Source organism: Tamandua tetradactyla, chromosome 8, assembly GCF_023851605.1.
Source record: "Tamandua tetradactyla isolate mTamTet1 chromosome 8, mTamTet1.pri, whole genome shotgun sequence".
In the NCBI taxonomy this organism is placed as follows: Eukaryota; Metazoa; Chordata; class Mammalia; order Pilosa; family Myrmecophagidae; genus Tamandua; species Tamandua tetradactyla.
Window position 1 is genome coordinate 48,228,438 of NC_135334.1, and position 26,601 is coordinate 48,255,038.

Sequence of the window (26,601 nt, forward strand, 5' to 3'; positions counted from 1 at the left end):
TGGAGGCTGTCCCACCCTAATGGCAGCCCAGAGATGCTCTGAAGATAACACAAAAGCAGATGCTGCGTGGACCTGCCTCAAGGCCTATGATTCACCAGGATGACTGAGTCTTTCTGGCAAATAATGCAACTCTCTGAAGACTGTATGAAGCCAAGAGCAAAAGCCCTGAGGCCTGGATGTTTCCAGGACTTTCCCTGGTACTCCACAGAAGTATAAACCTCGCTAGCCCACAGTAGGTCTCTGAGATCAGCAGCTGGTACTAGCCAGCAGTGGGGAGAGATGGGGCAGAGGCAAGGGTAGGTGGGGGGAAAGATGCTCAGAAGCAGGTGGGTCGAGGCTTTTGCAATGCCTGAGTTGGGATGGCTGTAGGAGGGACCTGTGGCTGGCTTGGATGAGAGTCCACTCATTGCAACATCACTGTTTGCTTCCTGGCCCTGCTCAAAGCCAAGTCTCTTCTATTGTGACAATGAAATAACCAGCAAAAATAGTTTGTAAGTAAAGCGCTGTAGTCTGAAACTGCAAAGGCAGAGTAAGGAATGTTAAGAAAGTAAATCGAGAGGCAATAGCCAAGGGTAGTTTGGGGTTAGACCTATCTAAAGTCAAATCCCAACTCTGCCACTTATCAGCTGAATGACCTTGTACTAGTTTCTCAGCCTCTTCAGGCTTATTCTCTTCATTCATTCATAAAATGAGAATAAAGTTGTTGTGAGACTTAACTGGGATTTAATACTGTTACATTAATAAGATAATAGACAAAGAAAAAGAAGAAAAGAATGGTAGGGGATCTGACCTACTTGGTATACACATACACATACATACATACAAATAAAAGGCTTAGCTTAATGTCAAGCAATAGTATACACCTAATAGATTATTTAATATATGTCTTTGTAATTCATCCAATTCTGACTTAGCTGTGACATATGGGCTTCCACTTGGTTTCTGAGCAGAAGTTTCCCCATCCCGCTTCAAGACTTCACCAGATTATCTGCTCTGATTTCTCATTTTGGTTACTTCATTTAGTTCTCTTAGAACCAAGAACTCTTTTGCCGAACTCTAGCCTAGGCTAGAATTCTGAAAATCCACCATAGTATCAACTGCTCAGAAGGATTTTCAAATTGATAAGAAATCACTGCACTCCCCCTACATATTACAAGATTGCCATGCTTTGCCATGGATACCTCCATCACTGCAGACCGATTGTCTGGAATGGTTTCCATTGCCTATCAGAACTAAGCTCCTCTGATAACTCCAGCACTTCATGATTACCTGAGAGCTGTGCCTCCCCGTCAGGCACATCAAGTCACAAGGCTGGTTCCCCTTCTGGCCAGCCATATCCCTAAAGATTGCAGTTCTGTGACATGGTAAACTCACAGAGGGATTGTGGTAATTCTGAGAGCTGGTCACAATTAGTAGTTTGTAGCCACTCTTGTTACATCATCCCTAAGGCTTCTTTCAGTTCTAAAATTCTATGACAGATGATTCTATTGCCTTGGTTACAAAAGTACCAGTGGAGAAACCACACCTACTTCCTTTCTCTCCTCTGCCTTCAAGCTTTGGCAAACAAGTCTGGAGTCACTAAGTGAAATGCTATAGGTGTGCTGAAAGTAAGCTGAAGAAATAAAGTGGTGCCAGAAATAGTTGTATAACCAGCTAGGCTGCCGCAGCCAATAAAAGTTCCCCAATGAAGGCATAGGTAAACAAAGGATGTGGTCCCACCATCCATCCATCCATCCATCCATCCATCAGCCTGCCAGCCATCAAGTACACACCAAGTATTTGCCAAGCTAAAGTCATAGGATGCAGAAATGAAAAACACCAGACCTCTGCCTCAAGATGTTCCCAGGCTGTTTAGGATGTAGACAGTCAAAGACAATGTTGTGAGTGCCATGGCAAAGGAATCTACACGACCTGTGGCAGGACTGAAGAGGACTCTTATTCAGACCAGGGTGGGGTGGGCAGGCAGCATGGACAGGAAAAGTCCCAGAACAGGTGAATTTAGCAGCAGCTTCAAGAAAAGTAAGAACAAATCAAGTAAAAAACATATAGCAGGAACAGCCTTTGCCAAGGGTGGGAATACCCAGTATGCCTGAGGATCCAGGGGCAGATCAGTATAGCAGGAGGGAAGAGGTTTGTCCCAGTGACGAGCAGGGAGATGAGTCTGGAGAGGGAAGCGGAGGTCAGATCAGGAAGTGTGTGTGTTAAGCAAAGGAGGTTCAATTTTATTCCATGGGCTGTGAAGTGGTACTGACCTAGCCTCTAAAATATGTGGAGATACTGTCTAGTCTGGCAGCATGACAGGGCAAGGAGTGAACTTTTGTTGGTTTTTGGCTGGATAGCAGCCACAGCCCCTCTTTCAGATTATTCATTCTTCCCTTTGGAGAAGTGCAGTAGCCTTGGTTGGAAGATAGACCCTGGAGAATTAAAGATGTTCTGTGTTAGTTGATGTATGTTACCCATTTAGAGATGGGGCACAGCAGATGGTATAGTCTGGTGACCTCCATGTTTTCTGGCTCACTCTTTTATTCCCAGAGTTTGGCATATAATAGATGCTCAGTAATGCTTGTTGAGTAGATGAATGAACAACAAGCAAATGGGAGGCATATCCTTACTAGAAACCTATGAGCACATTAACCTCAGGGGCTTTGATCTCCTCATCCATGAAACAACTTCTACCACCACAGTACATCTCTGTTAGAATTGGGGAATGGGGATGGAGCTGAACCCTCAGGCTTGACAGCAGACCACAGGGTCAAGGGTTGTGATTCTTCATCTGTGCAGTTAGCTCCAGAAAAGTAATAGGCCAGCATCTTTATCATTTAATACTGTTACATTAATTGGATAATAAGCGAAGAAAAAGAAGCAAAGAACGGTAGGAAGCTAACCTACTTGGTTTTTCCTGGTTGTTGAGAGGACAGGAAACAAGGAAAACTGGAACACAATGCCTGGCATATAGTAGGTGCCCAAAGATATTTGACCAACTTCCTGCCTGGCTCAGGTAAGGGCTTGGTAAACAGCGACTTATATTATTGATGGTTCTTACCACAACTGTATGAAGTAGGTGTTCTTACTCTCATTTTAGAGCTGAGAAACTATAATAGGCTTTTCTTAAGGCCACAAAGCTAGTACATAGTAAATTCAGGATGTGAAGGGTCTGTCTGCCTTCAAGGTTCATGCCCTTTCCTCCCCACCCAGTTGCTTTCCAAAAGACAGACCACACTGGGCACGTACTGGGTGGACAGAATGAGGTTCAGGGACATCAAAAGCAGCCATACCCCCTCTGGTGTTGGCAGAATGATGAATTACAGCATGAGATAACCAGGTTCCTTCCTCCAAAGTCCATTTTTCACTGAGGTTCATGCTTCCAGCAAGTCCCTTGTACGTGCAGTTCTCAGACAAATGGAATCCCCTGAAATAAATAATGAGCACAAAAAAGCGGTGTGTCTGTGTGTGTGTGTGAGTGTGTGTGTATATATAATTGTAGGTATAATTGTATTGGAATTATGAGTGCTTTTTATTTTCTTCTTTCTGGTCTTCTATATTTCACATAGTAAGCCCATATTACTTTTATAACCTGAAAAAAGTATGCAATAAATATTAAAGGAAAATCCCAGGGCCAACAGGAACCATATAGACCAATTTTCCATTTCCTCTCGCAAACTATGCTAGAAAATCCCACGTCACAGAGCTCTTGGCTTTTATGAAAATAGAACCCTATTGGCTACCTCTGAGAAGGTCAGCCTGGGGAATCTCTACATATGAACTGTATCTAGGCAGATTACAACTGTGGCCAAACTTTTGCCCATATTACCAAGAGATTTTAATAATTTTCTGCATGTAACAGATCCTGAAATGAAGGCAGTTCAAGAATTGAACAGGACTGATTCACCAAGACTATGAAAGCAGAGAGTAGGGCATCCACCATAGCAAAAATCCTGTCAGTCTAAATGGGATGGGAACCAATTATCACTTGTTATAATTAAAGCAGCTGGCTTGATTTGGCCTCCAGAATGCAGTTCGAAGCTGCCCGGCCGATTCCTGCACTGCTTACCCAGCTGCAGACATGGCAGATTTACTTGTTGCTTTTTGGCTGTCTGCCCAGAGATGTGTGGTACTCGAGGGGAGTTATGGCAAACACAAAAAAGCCCAGGCAAAATCCCATAGGGCAGGTAGTGGGCTGAATAGATCCACTCTCCCACCTCCACCCCAAAATTCATATCCGCCCAGTATCTCAGAATGTGGCCTTATTTGGAAAAAGATGCCAATAGTGAAATTAAATGAGACCCATTGGAGCAGCATAGGCCCTAAATCCAATGACTGGTGCCCTTGTAAAATGGCCATGTGAATACAGAGGAGAATGCTATGTGGAGACACAGGCAGTGAAGCTGGAGTGATGTGCCTACAAGCCAAGTTACGCCCAGGGTTGCGGCATTCCCCAGAAGTCAGGAGAGGCCTGGAATAGTCCTCAGGGACTTCAGAGGGAGCATAAAGCCCTGCAGGCACCTAGATTTTGGACTTCTGGCTTCTAGAACTGTGAGATAATCAATGTCTGTTGTTGCAAGCCACCAACTTGTGATCATTTATTTGTTACGGTAGCCTTAGGAAATTAACACAGAATACCAAAGATCATACTGGACTTTGTTGGGAACTGGGTCACAGGGATTAGTGGTCAATCCAAGTACCCAAAAGTTTTAGAAGGGAATCCTGGATCAGAATGTATGTAGCATGGTGCAGTAGTGAGAACCTGGGACTTAATAAACCTGGATTTTAGCCCCTGTAGCTGGCACTAACACCCTGGGTGACTGTGGGCAAATAATTTACTCTGGGCTTAATTTCCTCAACTTTAAATGGGGAGTTAGGAGTAGGGGTTGTCAAAGACTTGTCCAGCCTTCCAAGACCAGCAGGCTGTAACACATACCGTTTACATATAAAGGCGAACTACCCACCCACCACCGGCCGACTGGGAGAGCCGCTTATTTACTCTTTAGCGAACGGAGACATCTGCCTCAGTTTGGGAGAAGTGGCCGGTTGGGGCTCGCACAGGCTGCCACGGGAACAAGTCATGTCTTTGTACAAAGCTAAAACCATGTCTGGAATAGAAATCAAATCCTGGGCCATGATCAACTGGTATCATTATTTAATCAAATGAACTAAATATCGACGTTTTCTCTCTTCCCTGATTACCAAACAACGTTAACAGTAATACCATACCTTAAAAAACAGCATTTATTTACAACAGCCTGATCATTCAAAATCACTTCATTAGTCCTTGAGGAATCCATCAGAAGTGAGTTCGAGATTCGAGTAGCTTTGTTTGACAAAATAGAGCTTTACTGGTAATTTCCAGAGTAGTTCTCCAAAGTAGATCCCCCATCCCTCTTGGCTCAACGGCAGAGGCATCCCCGGACCCCCAGGAAACAGACTTACAAGGTGTTATCTTCTCAGTGAAATTGGTTAAACTCTCACCTCCACACAAATTTATTTTATTAACCCAAACTGCAGGGGCTCACGTTGAGGGTTTTATTAATTTCAACCTGAAAACCCTGCTGGTTGCTCTGATGCTTGAATTTCACTGAATTTCACACCTGGACTTAAGAAAACCAAGTACAAAATGTAAAATGAAATTTCATCAAACACGAGCATTAAGAGAAAGACTGAGCAATCACATCTGTTACTGAAACTCCAAAACCCTCATTTCTGTCATAGAAAGTTCCACAGTTGCTCATGAAACCCTGGAGCCTAGAACAATTTTCCAACCCCCTACATATAAAACAATGTGTCTAGGGTTTTCTATAAACTAGTTAATCTCTGTCCAAGTCTATGAAGAAGAAACTAAATAGAAAAGAATTGAATGCAACCATGGGAACAGGAGGTGAGGAATTACTTTCCTCTAAAGCAGCCTATGGCAGCTCAAAAAATAATATGTGTGATAAGATGTGGTGGGGTAAGTGGGAAAACCTATTGAGAACTGACAGCTGTAATTCTGACTCTAAGAAGCACTTTTTAAAAACTAAGCCACCTCAAAGTGAATGAACCTTGAGGACATAATCCTCAGAGAAATAAGCCATACACAAAAGAATAGATACTGTATAATCTTGATATTATAACTCTGGACAGATGAGAATGTAAAGGCTCAGGCAAGCCAAATGAATTGCTCTGAATAATAGGTCAAGACGTGATCAGCTCCCAGACAGAGAGTCAATGCACCTTCCTGTGATATTTTGCTCTAGTGTGGTCTGGAAGAAAAATTTGAGGACAAATAGGGAATGTGGTGCTCTCCTGCCCACATTACCTCCCCCCTTCCTCCTTCTTCTCTCCCTCCTTCTTCTCTCCCTCCTTTCTCTTTTCCTCTACTCTCTTTCTCTTTCTCTCTTTCTGCCTCTCTTTATTTCTCTTTTTCTTCCCTCCTTCCTTCCCAAAAAATTAAAAATAAAATAAATAAACTAAGTCACCTGCATGGATGGGCATTGGGGTCTGTGGAAAACTGGGATACTATGAACACATAATAGGTATTTAATAAATATCGGTTTATTGATTGGTTGAATGAATGATTCAAGATTTGGAATGATGGGCGTGGGTAAGGACCCCTGCTGGATACATAAGGAACTAGACACCATTAAGCTTCCTGATAGAGTAGTGCTTTTCTGAGACAATCCGAGGGGAACTTCAAACTGAGGGGGGCTCAGCTCTCTGGCTCCAATAGGAGCAGAATTCTATCAAGACTGACATATCCTCCTGCCTTGTGAGGCTGCCTCTAGAGCAAGCCACCCATCCAACTGGCCCAGCCAGAAACCTGGCCATTCTTGATTGATGGATCACATCTCACATTCAATCTCCAAGCACCAAGCTTTATCTGCTTTAACGTTCTCAAGAATCCATCTACTTCTCGGATTCCATTGTCTCAGCCATCTTCATCTGTCACTCAGTTACTGCAACAACTTCACTGAGTCTCTGGTCTTCCTCCTCTCCAGCCCACTCTCCACACTTAAGTTGTAGTAGTATTTCTACAGCATAAATTTAATCATGCCATTCCCTTTTTAAAATACTCCAATGGCTCATTGTCCCCAGGAGAAAGTTTGTACCATTTAACATGCCTTGTAAGGCCCGATTGTGGCAAAGTTTTGCAGTCCTGGAATACGCTCTCCTCTTTCATCTTTTGTATTTTCAGCAAGATTTGTACACTCAACAAGACTGTTCTTCCTGCCCCACCCACTTCACTCTTAACTATAACTCATCCTTCATGTCTCATCTTCTATGGTTATGTGTTCCCCAGGGGCTCCCACAGATGTCCCCTGTGCTCACCCCTTATGGCATTTATCACACTGCACTGTAATTGTCTATTAAAACATCTGTAGAGTTTAGTCTACATTATATTAACTTTCTGAAAGCAGAGATTCTGCCTTATTTATATTTGTATTCCTGGCATTTGCACAGTCTCGGTCACAAGGTAGGCACCCAAATATATATGTGTTGAATGAATGACTATAGGAATGGAATGGATGGTAGAGTTTGGTATAGTGTATTTCAGATTTGGAAAGTATTCTGTTTGCAACCCCACCCACCTCCTCTGCTTCTTTGGCAATCCTTCCACCCATGAACCACTCCTTATCTGGCTCTGCTCCCTAGCCCAATTCTGACTTCCATATCCAGTCTAACTTGCTGAGATACCTCACCCATGTTCCCACTTCACCCTGCATCCCTGCCCTTCTGCCCAGCATGCCACTAGGGCGCCCCCTCTCATACACCTGTCTCCATCACCAAGTGTGGGATGAAATACTTTCTGCCTACCTACAAGGGGCACCTGCCCACCTGATGTAGCTGAACCTAAAGCTCTACTGCCACTTCCAGGCCATTTCTGGAAATGGGGGCTTGACTTAGAAAAACAGTCCAGAAGAACCACAGCCATGCTTTGACTCTGGTCTCAAGATATTGCCATAATATGGTTCCATCTGTAGAGAATAAATTTTAAAAAGTGCCATGTTTGGCAAATTCAGCGGAATGTTGTATCAGTCGGGTACATAAGCTATCGCTGTTTTTTTTTTTTTGTCGCACTGTTGCTGGGCCCTGTCCCCCTCCCCATTGCTGTTTCTAAGGCATACTAACATCCTCACAGCAAGCAAGTCTACTTGCTGCTAACTTATACTATAAGTTGATATATATATGTGTATAATGTGTACATATTGATTTACAAAACAAATTCATTTGTTCATTTAATAAACATTTATTTGGTACCTCCTATGTACCAATCACTACGCTAAATGGTGGAGATTGACAAGGATAAATATTATCCCCTCCTTCAGGTGTTTTCAAATTTGTGGGGAGACAAACATCTGGACATAATCATTACCAAATGTGCTGGTTTGAAAGGAAGCATGTCCCCTAAGAAAAGCCATGTTTTGATATAAATCCCATTTCTTAAAGGTAGAATAATCCTTATTCAATACTGTATATTTGAAACTGTAATGAGATCATCTCCCTGGTTGATGTGATTTAGTTAAGAATGGTTGTTAAACCAGATTAGGGGATGACATGTCTTCACCCATTTGAGTGGGTCTTGATTAGTTTCTGAAGTCCTATAAAAGAGGAAACATTTTGGAGAAAGAGATTCAGAGAGAGCAGAACAATGTAGCCATGAGATGCAGAGAGTCCACGAGCCAGCAACCTTTGGTGATGAAGAAGGAAAACGCCTCCCGGGGAGCTTCATGAAACCAGAAGCCAGGAGAGAAAACTAGCAGATAATGATGCCATGTTTGCCGTGTGCCCTTCCAGCCGAGAGAGAAGCCCTGACTTGTTTACCACGTGCCTTCTCATTTGAGAGAGAAACACTGAACTTCATCGGCCTTCTTGAACCAAAGCATCTTTCCCTGGATGTCTTTGATTGGACATTTCTATAGACTTGTTTTAATTGGAACATTTTCTCGGCCTTAGAACTGTAAATTTGCAACTCATTAAATTCCCCTTTTTAAAAGCCATTCCATTTCTGGTATATTGCATTCCAGCAGCTAGCAAACTAGAACAGATTTGCTGGTTTGAAAGGAAGCATGTCCCCTAAGAAAAGCCATGTTTTGATATAAATTCCATTTCTTAAAGGTAGAATAATCCTTATTCAATACTGTATATTTGAAACTGTAATGAGATCATCTCCCTGGTTGATGTGATTTAGTTAAGAATGGTTGTTAAACCGGATTAGGGGATGACATGTCTCCACCCATTTGAGTGGGTCTTGATTAGTTTCTGAAGTCCTATAAAAGAGGAAACATTTTGGAGAAAGAGATTCAGAGAGATCAGAGAGAGCAACACTACAAAGCAGAGAGTCCACCAGCCAGCGACCTTTGGAGATGAAGAAGGAAGATGCCTCCCAGGGAGCTTCATGAAATAGGAAGCCAGGAGAGAAAGCTAACAGATGACACTGTATTCGCCATGTGCCCTTCCAGCCGAGAGAGAAGCCCTGACTGTGTTCACCATGTGCGGTCTCACTTGAGAGAGAGACCCTGAACTTCATTGGCCTTTTTGAACCAAGGTATCTTTCCCTGGATGCCTTTGATTGGACATTTCTATAGACTTGTTTTAATTGGGACATTTTCTCGGCCTTAGATCTGTAAACTAGCAACTCATTAAATTCCCCCTTTTTAAAAGCCATTCCATTTCTGGTATATTGCATTCCAACAGCTAGCAAACTAGAACACCAAACAATATGTGAAGTGCAAGCATAGAGGTGTGCACAGGGTAAGTCAAGTTCTGCAAATAATAGAATCTGGAAGTTCTGGGCCTTTGGCCCAACACTTGTCTTATGAATGACCACCAGTATATATGCCTATTCAGCCTACACTAAAATACTAACCAAGGGAGCTCACTTCCTTATCTCAGGCAGCTCTTTACATTTGTAAACACTGATGTCAAATTTTTCAGCTAAATGTTGGTATTCACCCAAAATCATCAGCCCTGCTGAGCTGTTCCAGGACCTCCTGCCCCTTGTCCTGTCATTCAAAGGCTGCTGGAAGGTGAGCTACTCTTCTGGAGACAACAAAGCTTTCACCTCTGTTTGGGTGCCCTCCAGGCCTTGCAGATCTGGGTCTTCATATTCAATGAGTCAGGAAGAAGGAACATGCATCTTGGTTGCAAGTAGTGGGTGTTAATCTGACTGGTCACAGCCAGAAGACAAACCAAAAACCTAATTAAAGCCCGAGATGAAAGAGGTCACACAATAGAATCTTCTTTCTCAACCAGGAATCCCTAGCTAAGGATGTAAGTCTAGCCTGGTGTCAGTTTCACAGAAAAGCCTGATCACAGGGGACCTTATGGACCACAATAGAGAAGAAGGCAGCTTCCTCTTGCACTGCTCCAGAATTTGGCTCTGATGAGTTTCAATCCTTAAACTTGGAAGGTTGTTTTCTTTCACGCTCCAAACAATCTAGCAAAATTTGATCAATATATCAGAGGAATCACCAGGATCTTAATAGTCAAGTGACAAAATTCAGTTCATTTACAACACAAGACTCCTTAGCTTGGTTGGAAGAGAGAAACACTGTTAAGTCTCCACTATGAAAGAAAGCACCCCTTTACATGAATAAAAGGGCATGCAGTGTTAGAGTCCTCCTCAGTCTGAAATGGATGATGCTTAGAGAATTGGGATAATTGTCCTGGGCTTCCCTCACCCCCTGCCCCAGATTTCTTTTTTTTTTTTTTTCAAACTAGGTTACTTATAATGTATTTTTTTTTCTTTTTTGTGAAAAATAACATATATACAAAAAAAAAAGCAATACATTTCAAGGCACATCGCAACAATTAGTTGTAGAACAGATTTCAGAGTCTGGTATAGGTTACAATTCTACAATTTTAGGTTTTTACTTCTAGCTAAGATACTGGAAACCAAAAGAGATATCACTATAATGATTCAGCAGTCATACTTGTTCGTTAAACCCTACCTTCTCTGTATAACTCCACCATCACCTTTGATTTTTATTCCATTCTTTAGGGGCATTTGGGCTATACTTGTTCTAACTTCTTTGTGTTAGAAGGGGCTATCATTAGTATAGGGTAAGGGGATGGAACTAGTTATGTTCTGGAGAGGCTGGGCCCTCTGCATTTCAGGACTTATCTGGTCCAGGGACCCATCTGGAGGTTGTAGGTTTCTGGAAAGTTATCCTAGTGCATGGAACTTTTGTAGAATCTTATATATCAGCCTAGATGTTCTTCAGGATTGGCAGGAATGGTTTTGGTTGCAGTTTGGCAAGTTATGATAGGTAGCAATGTCTGACTGAGGTTTGCATAAGAGTGACCTCCAGAGTAGCCTCTCAACTATACTTGAAGTCCGTCAGCCACTGATACCTTCTTTTCCCCCTATTGATCACAATGACATTGTTGATCTCATGGTGCCAGGGCCAGATTCATCCATGGGAGTCATCTCCCGTGTTGCCAGGGAGACTTTCACCCCTGGATGTCATGTCCCATGTAGTGGGGAGGGCAATGGTTTTACTTGCAGAGCTGGGTTTAGAGAGAGAGAGAGGACACATCTGAGCAACGAAAAAGGTCCTGCAGAAGTAACTCTTAGGCATATCTATAGGTAGACTAAGCTTCTCCACTTCATACATAAGCTTCACAAGAGCAAGCCTCAAGATCAAGGGCTTGGCATATAGATTTGGGTATCCCTCGTGTTTGACACAGTATCAGGAGATTCCCTGATAGTAAAGTTTAATAGTTCCACTTTTTTTTTCTCCTATCTTTCAAGGGATTTTGCCAATACTTTTTGATTATCTGCTTAATATACTCTGGCATGTATTCAGGCATTACATTAGCTATACAGGATTAAAGGCCCTCATTCTTATTTTGGGCTCCCTGTGTTTGGATTGTTTCAATGATTTATCCAGACAGGTTGAGTTAAATTATGTGCTACAGAAAATTTAGGTTCTGTACAAAACAAACCTTTCTTCCTTTGGTCTCAAAGAGTAAATGAGGTTCTAAACTACCGATAATATCTTCTTTACCCCTGTATTCTGAATTACCTTAATTCCGATCTGATTGGCTTCATTCTTATCTCTAAATACCAGGTTACACATACATAAAACAGCTTCCCAAAATCCAGAAATAACAGTTCCCACTCTGGAGTAAACGTGACTGCCGTAAGAACTTACAGTCTAGGCCCCTGTTTTCTGATTGTCCTGGGGCTTCTCCTTTGTTTCCAAGAATTCTTACTAGCTTTGTGGAATTGGAATATCTGAGTAACTTGACAGCCATTATTTCGAATTGGCTTATCCAACTGGGCAGAGTATTTGTGAAGCGACTGTGGAATTTATTGATGTTACTATTTTAAGAATTCCAATAAATAATTTATGCTACCACTCTCTAAGGAGCTGTGGCAACAGACATATTTTTTGGAAACCTGATGAAGCTATACAATTATGAGGTCCTTTGCAGAACTCTCAGTAACTCAGGCTTTTCATCTCTCAAGTCAGTCCATTGAGACCAACTCCAGAAGTCCTCTCCACTAAGAAACTTTTCCAGGCACAGTTATTTCCTTTTCCCTTTGTGCTTCTCAGAACTTTCTATATTTTATCAGGACAGTACTTTTCCATTATGTGATAATATTCTCTTTACAAGATAAATTGTCTTCGATATTAGAATTTGGTCTCCTCACATCTTTTCTCCTCTTTCATTCCCTCTATTAGCACAGTGCCTGGCCAGGCAAGGACTGGAACAGTGCTTGTTGGATGAATGAGGACCACCATCCCTACAAGTGAAAAACTCAAATGAGCCTGTTGCCTGGCAAACTTGTCACATAACAAAGAGTTCAACCAGCAAGTATAACAAAAGATATGTCACCAAACTCTGCATCCAGGCTGCACAATGCCTAGAGGGTGCACTGATGACCAAAGAGAAAGGAAAACAGATATTTCAAGGGTAGTGTGTTCCTGGGCAAATCACTTTACCTGTCTGGAGCTCAGTTTTCTAGTATATGAAATAGGGCTTATTTCATATAATAAAGTCCATTATTCCATCTTCAACAGAGTTTTGTGAAATTCATATGTCAATCAGAGAATCATCAAATCAAAACACAAATGTGTAGCATTGTTGTCATTTCAGTCCATTTGTTTCTAGATCTCACTTGCCAGGCAGCATTAAATTCCAACTTGGAATTATCTAACTTGGGAGATGACATAGCATGTGGGAGGCAGTACACATATCACAGGTAAGAGCTAGGACTTTGGGGGTAGATCTGAACTTAAATCCACAATTCAGCATTTACTTGCCATGGTCTTTGCACCTTCATTAAACCTAATTTTCCCCATCTGTAAGACTAGAATCATGACTCATACTTTGTGGAGTTGTTGTAAAGATTAAATGAAAAAAGTTTGTAATATATAGATTCTGCTCAGTAATAAAGCTTTAGTAAATCGTAGTAGTTGCTGTAGTAGTAATCATTATTAACTCTTGAAGTAGATATACTTCTAGAGAAGTAACTTAGTCCCATTGACAAACTTGTCAACATGATCCCATGGGGACACAGAATGAACTGTGAGGAGGTATTTGGAAGCAGCCATTTGCCCCCAAAGGAAGGGCCGCTGTCTTGAACACATCCCTGAGGAAGGACATGTGAAAGTGATAGGGGCACAAATGAGAATCAGTTGCTCTTTGCCAGGTCTAGAAAGGAAGGGGTTAAAAACAAGGAGGACAAATAGGCAAGAAAGAGTAATAGAGGGGATGAGGTAGAGCAAAATTCTCTAAGGACTTGCTAAAGCAGACCTATAAACAATACCTGAGTATGGAATATTGGGAATCCACAGGAGAGGATTAAATGGTTCTATTTGAGAAAAAGAATTGGGCAGCATCTTTGAGACAGAGAGACAAAGAGCCAGAAAAAGGTAAACTACTGCAGCTCTGAATATGAACCAACAATAGGATATTAGCGTGGGCCCCACATCAAAGGGCGTTTTTCATATACGAATCTGTACAGCCATACTGGGCAGGGGAAAACATCAGGGCTGTCATCTAATCCTGTACTGTCTCCCCAAAATAAAATGTGAGAAACATTGCAATTTTATATTTTCTGATAGCCACATTTAAAAAGTAAAACAGGTGAAAATCTTAATAATATATTTTATTTAATCCACTATATTCACAATAGTATCTGAACATAAAATCAATATAGAAATTATTATTGAGAATGCTAGTTTAATACTAAGTCTTTGAAATCCAGCATTTATTTTCAGTTCCATCACATCTCAATTTGGACCAGCCACATTTCAAGTGTTCTAGAGCCGTATATATATGGCTAAGATCTAATCTCAAGGGAAAATGACTTTCGCTGTCCTGACTCCCTAGGCGGTTAAGATTTTTAAAAACCTAAATTCTTAGAGGCTGGAAAGGACCTTTGGAGAGGTTCAGAGGGTGAGGGCCAGCTACGCATTCCTGATAGGTTTTCCCTAAACAACTTTGCTTGAATTTAAGCAGTTTTGAACCCACTTTGAAATTCATCTCCCAATTCAACATCTACTGAGGGCTGAGTTAGTGCTTGGCCTGGACAGGTTAGTATGTCCATCGACCATTCTAAGGGAAACTGCCATACCCACACCCACTCCCTTTCATCCCAAGGCAGTCTTATGCACCCCACTTCTCTCCACTGCACGCTGGTCCAGCTGATTGGACCAGGGGTGGACACATGACTCCATGAACTATTCTATGTAGTCGCCCAATGCAGAAAAACTCACCCAAACAGGGACAGACTACTGTAGACTAGCTGTGCAGATTAGGTCCCTTGTCAGGAATACAGAGACAAATTCAGTCCGCTAATACAGAGGGGGGTCAGGAAAAGACACAAAAAAGAAGTAGAAAGGAAAAGTAAGCAAATCACATTAGGGGCAGTTACAGCTATAGTAATATTGGGTTGCCAGACATTCCTTAGGCTTCTTCAGGCAGGGGTTTTGAGTTGGGAAGATACTTAGGTCATATCAGCTTCTCTTCTCTTTTCCAGATCAGGCCTCCAAAAGCCATTTCATTTTAACAAATCAGTTCTCCAGATGTAAGAATTTTAAAAACCTCCTGTGGGAGAGTTTCAAACAACCTTGGCTCGGGCAGCTCTCTCGGAACCTCCCAGTACCATTCACATCCCAGGTAAATGAGGCACAGCTGTTTTGCTGTTCAGGTTTTCCATGAGAGTCCTGTCTCCCTCATGGTCCTGGGTTTACTAGAATCTCTTATGATTTCGGGAAGCCTGAGTGAGCGTCTATACCTTTCAACAAAAAAGCCTACCAAAGAGCTGGATCCTTCTACACACATTTAGGCCAAGTTCCTTTCCACTTCTCCCTTTAGGACTTGTTTACATTCAATCCCATGCCTACATTAGCCTGGCAGAGAAGCAATGGGTCGCTTTGGATTGCATCCCCAAGTAATTATATTCTGAAGGAATGTCATCCAAGGCCTTTGGGGGATCTTTTTAAGCTTCACATCTTCTACAGCAGTGTTCTCAGCGTGTTTGCGCATTAGAACCACTTGGGAAACTTTTAAAATAGGCTGATAACCAGGCCCTAACCCAGACCTATTAAACTGGAAGCTCTGGGGGCAGATCTGTACAATCCTTAGACATCTGCATTTTTTAAAAGCCCCTTAAGTAATTCTAAAATGTAACCACACTTGAGAACCATTGAAGATATGTCCTCATACAGGCTTTTGTCTCTGGCAGAGAAAACCATACTGTTTTTAATTTAAAGAGAAAAACGTATTCATGTTTAAAGATACATAAATAGTGAGGATTGGTCTGAAGTGAAAAACGCCCATTCATCAACAGTCTCACTCTCCAGAAGTAACTATTACAGTTTCGGGTATGTCTTCCCAAAATTTGTCTATCCCAATGCAAATATATATGCCTGAGTGGGTGTGCATAAATAAATATACATAAATAAGTATATATATATATATGTACACACACAGGCAATCACACACATTTTTTCCCCTATGGCTGGCATTTTCTCTTACAAATATATCTTAGCTATTAGCCAAGAAATTAATAAATAAAAACAATAGGAGGATTTAGGGTACTTACTCTCTCAGATAATCAAGTCATAAAGCTACAGTAATTAAAACAGTGATATTCTTGTTGGAATAGACAAGTTATTTGTCATAGTAGAATAAAATGCCCAAAAAATATTCAATGAAATTGATTTGACATATGAAAATGTTGACATTTCAGGTCAGTAGAGAAAGGATAGACAAGTCAATAAATAGTATCAGGATAATTGGCCATTCATTTTTGTAAAAGTGGATTCCTATTTTACACTACATGTATAAATATATATAATTTGAGGTGAATTAAAATATATAAACAAAATCGAATCTCTAAGTGTGTTAGAAAGTAATTTTATTATTTTGGACAGAGAAAAACTTCACTAAATAAGACATGAAATCTAGAAGCTATAAAATAAAGAATAGACAGATTTGACTATATAAAAATTTAAGACTTCTCTAACATGAAATACATAAAGAAGAGTAAAATAAAAATGAAAGAATGGAATGCAATTTTCATAACATGTGTAACAAAAGAATGCCATCCATATTATATATGAAAATGGCAATCCAACCAAAAATATGCAAAGGTATGAAGTAGAAATTAACAAACGTGAACCATAAATACATGAAAAGATATCAATTCTCAGTAGTTAGAGAATGTAAATTAAAACAATGCTCATATACCATTTTTTCACGTATCACATTGTCAAACCATTTTAAAAGATTGATTAATATCAAGAGATGATGACTCTTTAAAGAAAGATGCATTTTGACACCTGAGTACGGGAGTAAACTGATTCAGTTTTTTTGAAGGACAATTTGGCATATCTTTTTTTTTTAATTTTTATTACTTTTTTAATACCAAAAAACACCAACCAAACGCAAACATTCTTAACTTTTGATCATTTCGTTCTACATATATAACCAGTAATTCACAATATTGGCATGTCTTTTAATAGTAAAATGCACATGCCCTTTGATCCAGCAATTTCACTTCTAAGTATCCATTCTACAAACAAGTAGAAAAATACGTTTAAGGAGGCATTCTTGGTAATGAAACAAAAAGGAAGCACATGAATGGCCATCAATAAACAGTTAAATAAAATAAAGTATAATTCCTATGGTAAGTCCCATGCAGCCATTAAAATAACTAAGATGCTGCTTCTTCAAGAAAACACCGACTGGTGCAGGTGCTGCCGGCGGCCCCAGAGGCGGAAGCCCTGGAACGGGATTTCGCCGCAGCTTCGGTGGACGCTTTGGCAGACGCTTTGGCAGTGGGGTCAGGGCCGAGATCACCGCTGTGGCAGGGCCAGGGCTAAGGTGACACTCAGGATGCAAGGCCAAGGACAAGGAATGGCTCCCTGCCACCATGCTGGGCCACCTGGTCAAGAGCATTTCCAAGACCTACGGCTGTCTCACCCCCGACCCCTGGGAAGAGACCCTGTTCCCCAAGACTCCCTCTCAGGACTTCACCCACCATCTAGTAAAGACCCCTCCGGAGTGTGTCGAGGCAGAGAGCCCGGGCCCCTCCGTGAGCACCACATAGACAACACGTAGGGCTTTTATACAAGAAACATTAAGTGAATTAATTAAAAATAAAATAAAAACAAATGAGAGTCTTTCCTTCCAGAAATTGCCTAGATATTCTCATATTTTTTATTTTAAAAGTTTACTATGGGGGGTGGGGCACACTGGCTCAGCAGGCAGAGTTCTCACCTGCCATGCCAGAGACCTGGGTTCGATTCCCGGTGCCTGCCCATGCAAAAAAAAAAAAAAAAAAAGAAAAAAATTTTTACAATGGGACTCATTATCCCTGCTCCTGTCCTCTCTCTCTACATCTGAATACACTGGAAATTATTTGGCAGATAACCATAAAAGGACCCTGAAAGATGAAACAAGAAGCCTGACTGGCTAAGGGCCTCAGGACTTGACACACCATAGTGAGTTATCCAGGTTTGTTTGTTTGTTTTTAATCCCCGGTATATCCCAGACTGGATGCTGGAGAGATGTACAACACAGAACTGCCAAAGGACAAAGAAAATAGAAACAACAAGAATCTGATACCTCTGGCCAAAGGACAAGGAAAGAGCCAAAAAGCCAGTTCAGCAGGGACCTACAGGGTGACTATGCCCCTCAGGCCCCTCCCTGGCGGCAGCAGGACCCCAGAACTGATCTGCTCCCAGCAGCCGTGTAGGCAGAGCCCAGGGCCTGGGTAGGACAACTCACCCCCCCCCCTTCACCTGCTGGTGGACCCCCCCTCTTTGTGTCAATGTCAGCAGAATACCCACCTCACACTCAGAATAGTGACCGGCCCTATCGGCCACAGCTTCCACATCAGAGGGTCCCTGTCCTGCATCCAGGGCAACAGGTAAGACATTGCACCCAGGGGCAGCATCAACAGAGCTGGAGTAGGGACCCATTCTCTGTTCTGTTTGAAACCGTTACATACCCCAGAAAAGCCATGTTCTTTTAACCCTAATTCAATACTGTAGGGTGGGATTAGGTTGCTTCCATGGAGAGGTGACCCACCCTGTGTGTGTGTGGTCTTCTGATTAGAGGAAGATGTGACCCCACCCATTCTAAGTGGGTCTTGATTACTTGGCTGGAGTCCTTAAAAGAGCCAACACACAGAACAGACAGACGTTTTGAGATGCTTGGAGAACCAACACGGAGAACAGAGAAATGAAGCCTAGACACAGTGTTTAGAGATGCTTGGAGACAGACTGAAGCTCGGAGAGGAGGCCACTGGAATCAGGAGCTGAAAGCTACGAAACACGAAACCTGTGAGGAAAGGACCAGCAGACACCAGTCACGTGCCTCCCCAGCTGACAGAGAAATTCCAGACACCATTCAACCTTTCTTTGGAGTCAAGGTATCTTTCTCTGGATGCCTCAGTTGGACACTTTTAAGGCCTTTAGAACTGTAAAACTGTAACTTAATAAATCCCCTTTATAAAAGTCATTCCATTTTTGGTACATTTTATGCCAGCAGTATTAGCAAACTAAAGCACTCACCAAACAGTGAGGGCTGATTTCTTGGAGAAATCAAGATACAACACTCTGCCATCACCACAAGACTTCCTCAGGCTACTCCTTTGTAGCCACACACCCCATCCTTAGTCTCTCAAAATCACTAATAAGTTCTTTTGTTGCTTCAAGTGCTCCAGTGGTTCAGTGGTGGAATGCTCACCTGCCGTGTGGGAGACCTGGGTTTGATTCCTGATCCATGCACTTGCCCCCCCTCCCCAGAGAAAGATGCTATCTCAAGAGTGTTGCACAAATGAAATCATACAATATGAAACCTTTTGAGATTGGCTTTTCCCACACAGCATAATTTTCTTGAGGTTCATCCAAATTGTTATGTGTATCAGTACTTTCTTTTTATTGCTAAGTAGTATTCCACAGTATGAATGTACCATAGTTTGGTTAACCATTCACCTACTGGAAGGCATTTGGGTAGTTTCCAGTTTTTTGACTACTAAAAATAAAGTTGCTATGAATATTTGTGAAAAAATTTCTGTATGAACCTAAGTTTTCATTTCTCTGGGATAAATGCCCAGGAGCGTGATTTCGGGATCTTACAGTTAAGTCCACTTTTAATTTTAAAAGAAACCACTGTGCTATTTCCCTAAGTGGCCGTAACATATCACAGTCTCACCAATGAGGTGATTGGTGATTGATCTCCAATGTATGGAGATTGATCCATACATTGGATCAATGTATGATTGATCCAGAGATTTCTCTGTATCCTCACCAGCATTTGGTGTTATTAGTTTAAAAAAAAAAAAAAACAGTGGCCATTGTAATAGGTAGGTCAGTGGAGAAATCAAGCAGGAGCTGAGTAGCCTCCAAACAAAGCAGATTATATTAGTATCACAAGGGCTCTGAAAACAAAATTGACATTGGAATTAAGCTAATGAAAGTAGGCCAGGACCTATACACTAAATCCAATGAAGTGACTGCCTGCTAAAGTAGAATATTTATATAGTATAGCATCCTAGCATATTATCCCATATATCCAGGATATAATAAAAAAATTACTCCTCATAAAAAGGAAAACACAACTTGAATTAGAAAAGACAATCAACTGATGCCAACACTGAGATGAATGAAATGTTAGAATTATTTGCCATCGTAAAAATACTTCATCAGGGCTGCAAGGGTAGTTCAGTGGTAGAATTCTGGCCTGCCATATGGGAGACCCACATTCGATTCCCCGTCCATGCACTTCCCCAAAACAAATGAACAAACAAAAAGCAAGCAAACAAAAATTCAACAAATGGTGTGCAATAATGGGATACTCACATGGAAAAAATAATGAAATGTGACCCCGCCATACAGCATACACACACAAAAAACTTCATCAAACAATTATAAATCTTCTTGAAACAAATGAAAAAATATAAAATCTCAGAAAAGAATAGAAGTTTAAAAAATGAACCAAATGGAAATTAAAGAACTGAAATATGCAATAGCAGAAAAATTTTAAAAACACACCAGATGGGCTTAATGGAGTGGAGATAAAACAGAGAACCAGTGAACTTGAGTACACATCGATGGAGTTTATACAGTCAGTTTGACAATGAGAAAATAGACTGAAAAAAATTAAACAAAATGAGCATTTCATCAGAATTCCAGGAGAGTAAGAAAGAGTATGGGGCTGAAAAGGTATTTAAGGAAATAATTACTCTAGTGAAGGAGAAATTAAAGTTGGGTGACTTTCTCAGAAATTTTGAGGCCAGGGTGCTCCAGAAATTCATTTTTAATCCATATGTTTTACAGTTTACGGATGCCACCACATTGACAGGATAATCGGGAGAAAGAATTAACATCACTTGAGAGAAAAATGGAATGTTAAATTCTCTTGTTTATTCAGACTTTGTGAATAAGAGATTCTCAAACTTTAATCTATGAATTGACTTTTAGTAACTTTTTTCATTACATTTATGGTTTTTCTAACCATATACATTTTTTATTAACAAACAGCACTGCAAACATTCTGATTGTTAAAGAATAGCTGGTTTGTGAATTGCTTTCTCAACGTGACTGTGTGATTGAGAAAGCCTGGTGTCTGATGCTCCTCTTGTCTACGGTATGGACAGATGAGTAGAACATATGGATAAAAAATAAATAATAAGGGGAACAAATGTTAAAATTAAATATATATACATTGGATAGACGGAAATACTAGTGGTCAGTGAGAGGGAGGGGTAAGGGGTATGGTATATGTGAATTTTTTCTTTTTTATTTTTTTTCTGGAGTAATGCAAAGGTTCTAAGAAATGATCATGGTGATGAATATACAACTATGTGATGATATTGTGAGTCATTGATTGTATACCATGTATGGAATCTTTGATAAGAATTATGTGCTTGTATATTGCTGTATCAAGAAAATTTTTTTTTAATGTAAAAAAAATTAATTAATTAAAATTTTATTATGAGATAATTATAGATTCACACGCCTGGACATATTTTACCAAACCTCTCCAATGTTAACATTTTACATAACTATACTACAATACCAAAACCAGGTCGTTGACGCTGATACCATCTACAGAGTTTATTCAGATCCTACCAGTTATACACATACTCATTTGCAGGTGTGTATAGTTTTATCCAATTGTATAATATGTTGTCTTCATGTAACTACCACCACAATCAAGAAAATAGCTAAAATGACCTGAGAACTGACTACTCAACTACCTACTACACAGCAGAAGGTAAGAAGAGGACTCACATGAACTGTGAACATATGATCTTGGTTCATAGATGTATTAGTTTGATAAAGCTGCTGGAATGCAATATATTAGAAATGGAATGGCTTTTATAAAGGGGATGTATTATGTTACAAGTTTACAGTTCTAAGGCCATACAAATGTCCAAACAGAAAAAGATACATTTATCCAGGAAAATTACCTTAATTCCAAAGAAAGGCCAATGCCTGTCAGATGGGAAGGCACTCGGCCTGGCATCTGTTGGTCTTGTTCCCAGTTCCGCTGCTTCCAGCTTCTGATACAGGTGACTTCCTCTCTAAGCATCTGTGGGCCTTCACTTAGCTCCTCTGTGACACAACTCTGGTTTCTGGTTTGCTTAGCATCTCATAGAAAGGCACATGATGACATCTGCTAACTTCCAATTGTCCCTGTCTAGGCATCTGCTCTCTCTGTCGCACTCCAAGCACCTCCAAGCATCTCTGTCAGTTCTGAAGCAACTATTCTCCAAGTATCAGCATCTGAGGTTTCTCCAAAATGTCTCCCCTTTTAAAGGACTCTAGTAAACTAATCAAGACTCACCTTGAATGGGTAAAGTCACATGTCCATCTTATCAAAAGGTCACACCCACAATTGGGTGTGGCACATCTCCATGGAAACAATTCAATCAAAGTGTTCCACCCTAAACAATAGGTCTAGCCCCCCAGATTGGATCAGGATTAAAGCATGGCTTTTCTGGGGTACATAATAGTTGAAAACCAGCACAATAGAGTTTCAGGTACAGGGGAATAATGCACAGCTATGCTTTTTAAGTCTTTGGGGATATAGATAGGGAACAATGTGGGGGAAACATTGGCAGTAGTGGGTAATAGAGACATGCAGGTCCATTTAAGGATTTGTTGAGCACCTGTCTTGGACACCCGAAGGTAGATGACTAACCGATGTTCTGGGATTGCTGGGGAGCCTGTGGCTTTGGGATTTGTAACAATATCACCAGTACCCCAACAGCACTATTACACTGCTACTGTTTATTGCTCTGAATCGAGCACTGGTGTTAAGCACTGTGCTAAGCACTCTACAGATACTATCTCATTACATCTTCATAAGAGCCTTGTGAGAGGGCATTATCCAGATTTTTAAAAATGAGGAGAGAGATACCTAGATACTTTCCAAAGCCAACCAACTAGAAAATGTCAGAATCTAGACGGGAACCGTGCTCATCTGATTTCAAAAATCATGTGTGTATGTGTGTAAGAGAGTATTTTTTCACTTTAGTCAAGAGATATTTAATTAAATAATAACAATAGCAAATTAGTTTAAATGGTAAAACTAATTAGCAGAGTAATTGAATCTCTTTCATGGGCCCTTTTAACCAAAACATTTGCTCTTTAGTGATGTGAGGCCAGAGGATATGCAAGGACAGAGAATTCTCTGGATGGATTCCTCCACTCCTCACACGCACACATCAGGGATTTGCTCTAGGCTGGCTTCTGCAGTAAACAAGACGCACACAGGGATTTGCTCTAGGCTGGCTTCTGCAGTAAACAAGACAACCGCTTGGTCCACTTATCTATTGTGGGTTAGCCAACTACCCCTAAACTTAGATAATATAAATTACTGTTATCTCTTAGGGTTCTGTGATTTGATGAGGCCAAGCTAAGCAGTGCTCACATGCACCTCTCCCACAGCTGCAGTCACACAGAGGCTGGGTCATCTGAAGGCTTCTTTCCTCATGTGGCTGGAGTCCCAGTCTGAAGAGCTGGAAAAGCAGGGGTGGGTGGGGCCTCTGGCCATGCTGGCCTGGGCGTCCCCACAGCTTGGCAGTGTCAGGGCCGTGGGCTGGTTTTGCCCCAGCTTGTGAGAGTTGATTCTGCATACTTTTTCCCATCCCTGCATTCCATGCTGTCACTATGGTAGCTTGAAATTGGCTGTGGTGAGAGTATTTACACCATGAAAATGAGCCAACGCTACCTATTAGGTTTTTTTTTTTTTGCATGGGCAGTGTTCTAGTTTGCTAGCTGCTGGAATGCAACACACCAGAGATGGATTGGCTTTTAATAAAAGGGGATTTATTTTGTTGGTTCTTCAGAGGAAAGGCTGCTAACTTTCCACTGAGGTTCTTTCTTATGTAGAAGGCACAAGATGGTCTCTGCTGGTCTTCTCTCCAGGCCCCTGGGTTCCAACAACTTTCCCCGGGGTGACTTCTTTCTGCATCTCCAAAGGCCTGGGCTGAGCTGCTAGCTGTGATATATTGCGTTCTTTCATTTAAGTACCAGCCAATTAAGTCAAACATCACTCATTGCAGACATGCCTCCTAGCCAACTGCAGATATAATTAGCAACAGATGAGGTTCATGTACCATTGGCTTGTGTCCGCAGCAACAGAACTGGATATGCTCACCTGGCCAAGTTGACAACTGAATCTAACTAACACAGGCAGGCACCAGGAAATGAACCCAGATCTCCAGCACAGCAGGCGAGAACTCTGCCTGCTGAGCCACCGTGCCCCTCCCCCCATTAAGTTTTCCCCCTAAAGAGCCAGATTACCAGCAGGTGACTTTACATCATGGGTGGCCTCTCCTGGAGTGAGTGGGCTGACAAACAGTGGAGAAAGCTGCAAAGCTTCTTAGCACCTAGCCCTGAATGTCCCAGAACATTGCATTCTTCTCATTCTACTGGTCAAGCGAGCCCCTAAAGCCAGCCCCATTTCAAGAGGAGGGAATTAGAGTGGACCTGTCAGTGGGAGAAGCGGCCAAGTGGGATCCAGAACAGAGTTGACCCTCAACAAGTGCTTGTTGAATGAATGGCAGAATGAGTAAGGTCACCTTAAAACAAATGTGTATGTCCTTGAGTCATGCTAAAAGAATAAAGGCTTTTGGGAAGTTTTAATTCAATATCAGAGCGGCCAATGATTTTTAAATCCCTCAGGAACCTAAATATAAAATTGCTTGACATAGATCTGTTTGCATTCTGTCTGCAGGTATTCACAGGCCTGTTTACTCAGGCCCTTCCTGCTTATACACTCAACTGGCACTGTACACATTGCAATGGCAGATGGCTTGTTTTATAAATTTTTTAAAATATGATTTAGGTCTGCTTTATTTCCCTAAGTAAACTGTGAGCTCCTTAAGAGAGTAGTTCTTGTGTATTTCTTTGCCACTCCTTCCTACCATGCCAAATACAGATATAATTATCCACACAAACACACGCAAATACACGATATATGGTGGTGAGAGGTGATGAGCCTTAAAAGAGAGGGAGAGTAAGAAAGGAATTAAAAATTCTTAATTGCTATATTCCAGAGCCTTCCATAAATGTCCTCATTTATGCTTACGTTCACCCTGTGAAGTAGATGTTATTCCTAAATACAGGAAAATGGATCTCAAGAAGGTTTACCAATTTAACCATAGCCACACAAGGAAGCAGAGGAGCTGGAATTTAAATGCAGATCTGCCTGGCTCCAGGGCCTGGGTTTTGTGCATTCTCCTTGTGTCTTCCCACCACTATATACCACCCCCAACTTCCTCCTATTCTCTCTGCCACCTTCCTTGAAGTATCTACGAGAGTCATAAAACATTAATGCTTCTGAACCTCAGATAAGGTGAGCAGTGTTCCAAGTTCTGCTCATGTGAAAACACCCTTTAAAAGCCTGGGAAGTCAAGAAGCTTCAACTGACATATAGTAGGAAGGAAGTGACTCTGGTGACAGGGAGACTGACCAGAAGCTATGGCCATAACTCAGGCTAAATATGGTGAGGGATTGGACCAAAAGAATAGTGGTAGAATGGAGAGACGTGAAAACTTTTGAGGGATTTTAAAAAGACAGGGTCAATATTGAATTTCGCAGGTGCTGACCAATCATTTCAGAACGATCACTCTGGCTAGAGAGGTTGCCTAGATGGGTGGCTTCAGAATTCCTGGCAGAAGATGATAAGGACTCAGATTAGGATAATAGCCATGGAAGTGGGGAGAACTGGATAGATCTGAGAGATAATAAGGAGGTAGAATCTGCTGGATATGTTCCCAAACTAGGTGTGGAAATGTGATGAAGAAGAAAGGGTCAAGGGTGAAAACCAGAAATCTGTCATGCACAACCACGTGATTTCCACTGAGCTAGGGAATACAGAAGGGAGAGCAGATTTCAGGGAAAGAGGAAATCTAGGCATGATGAGTTTGAGTTGAATGTGTAACCAAACACAGACAGTCACCTCGCACCTACATTTAGAGCAAAACAAACATCTCTTCTCTAAATGAGAGTTTTTGCTCCCTTCATCGGTTATGGATGACTGTGCCAAATACTATTTGTGACAGTGTTCTGTGTGAGGCAATAAAGGGGCTCTGCAATTCTCAAGTGTTTGCACCTCACAGTGACTCAATTCTCTTTCCAAAAGCATTTATCACCCTGTAAGCACCTCTGCCATAACCAAGATATCTTCACTGAGCCTTCCATAGCTAATAAGAGCTATGTAATTTAATCAGTGCCAGTGACATATAATCATAGAAAGTATTGCAGGGAGGTTTCAATGGACCATGCCTAGGATTGCAGGTCTTCGTGCACAAAAATACAAGATTTCATGCTGATTTTTTTTAGAAGAGCTTGCATGGACAGGCACTGAGATGTACCCGCACACTTCTGTCCCACATGCACCAGCACAGCCATTGTTTATACAAGGTACCTGCATGTCGGGACAGGGAGCTTGGGCCCCTTTGTCTCCTACTATATGCTAGGGAAGGAGGGAAGAGCTCAAGCCAGTTAATGAGTCAGTGAAGGCTCTCCAGAGAGCTGCTCTTTTTCTGTACAACTGAAATCCTATGAGTTCTACTCGAAACACAAAGGCAGATGTTAGGAAGAAAAAGGGAATATGGATGGCCCTGGTTCAAAGGAGACCACT

At 41.4% G+C, this 26,601-nt stretch overlaps 1 protein-coding gene across 12 annotated transcripts in view; it reads right to left on the reverse strand.

The window, feature by feature from the left end:
- The window catches only part of AMOTL1 (angiomotin like 1), a 170,866-nt gene that overhangs the window by 143,844 nt on the left and 421 nt on the right, over nt 1-26,601 (reverse strand). For 6 of the 12 annotated variants that reach the window (XM_077113220.1, XM_077113222.1, XM_077113224.1 and 3 more), the window contains exon 1: nt 1,270-1,413. The exons of 2 other annotated variants lie outside the window; for them this stretch is intronic. The gene's annotated coding sequence lies outside the window, so the exon portion shown is untranslated. Of the gene's footprint in view, nt 1-1,269; nt 1,415-26,601 lie in introns of those variants that run through there. 4 more of the 12 variants (XM_077113217.1, XM_077113215.1, XM_077113218.1 and 1 more) reach the window with 1 other exon arrangement.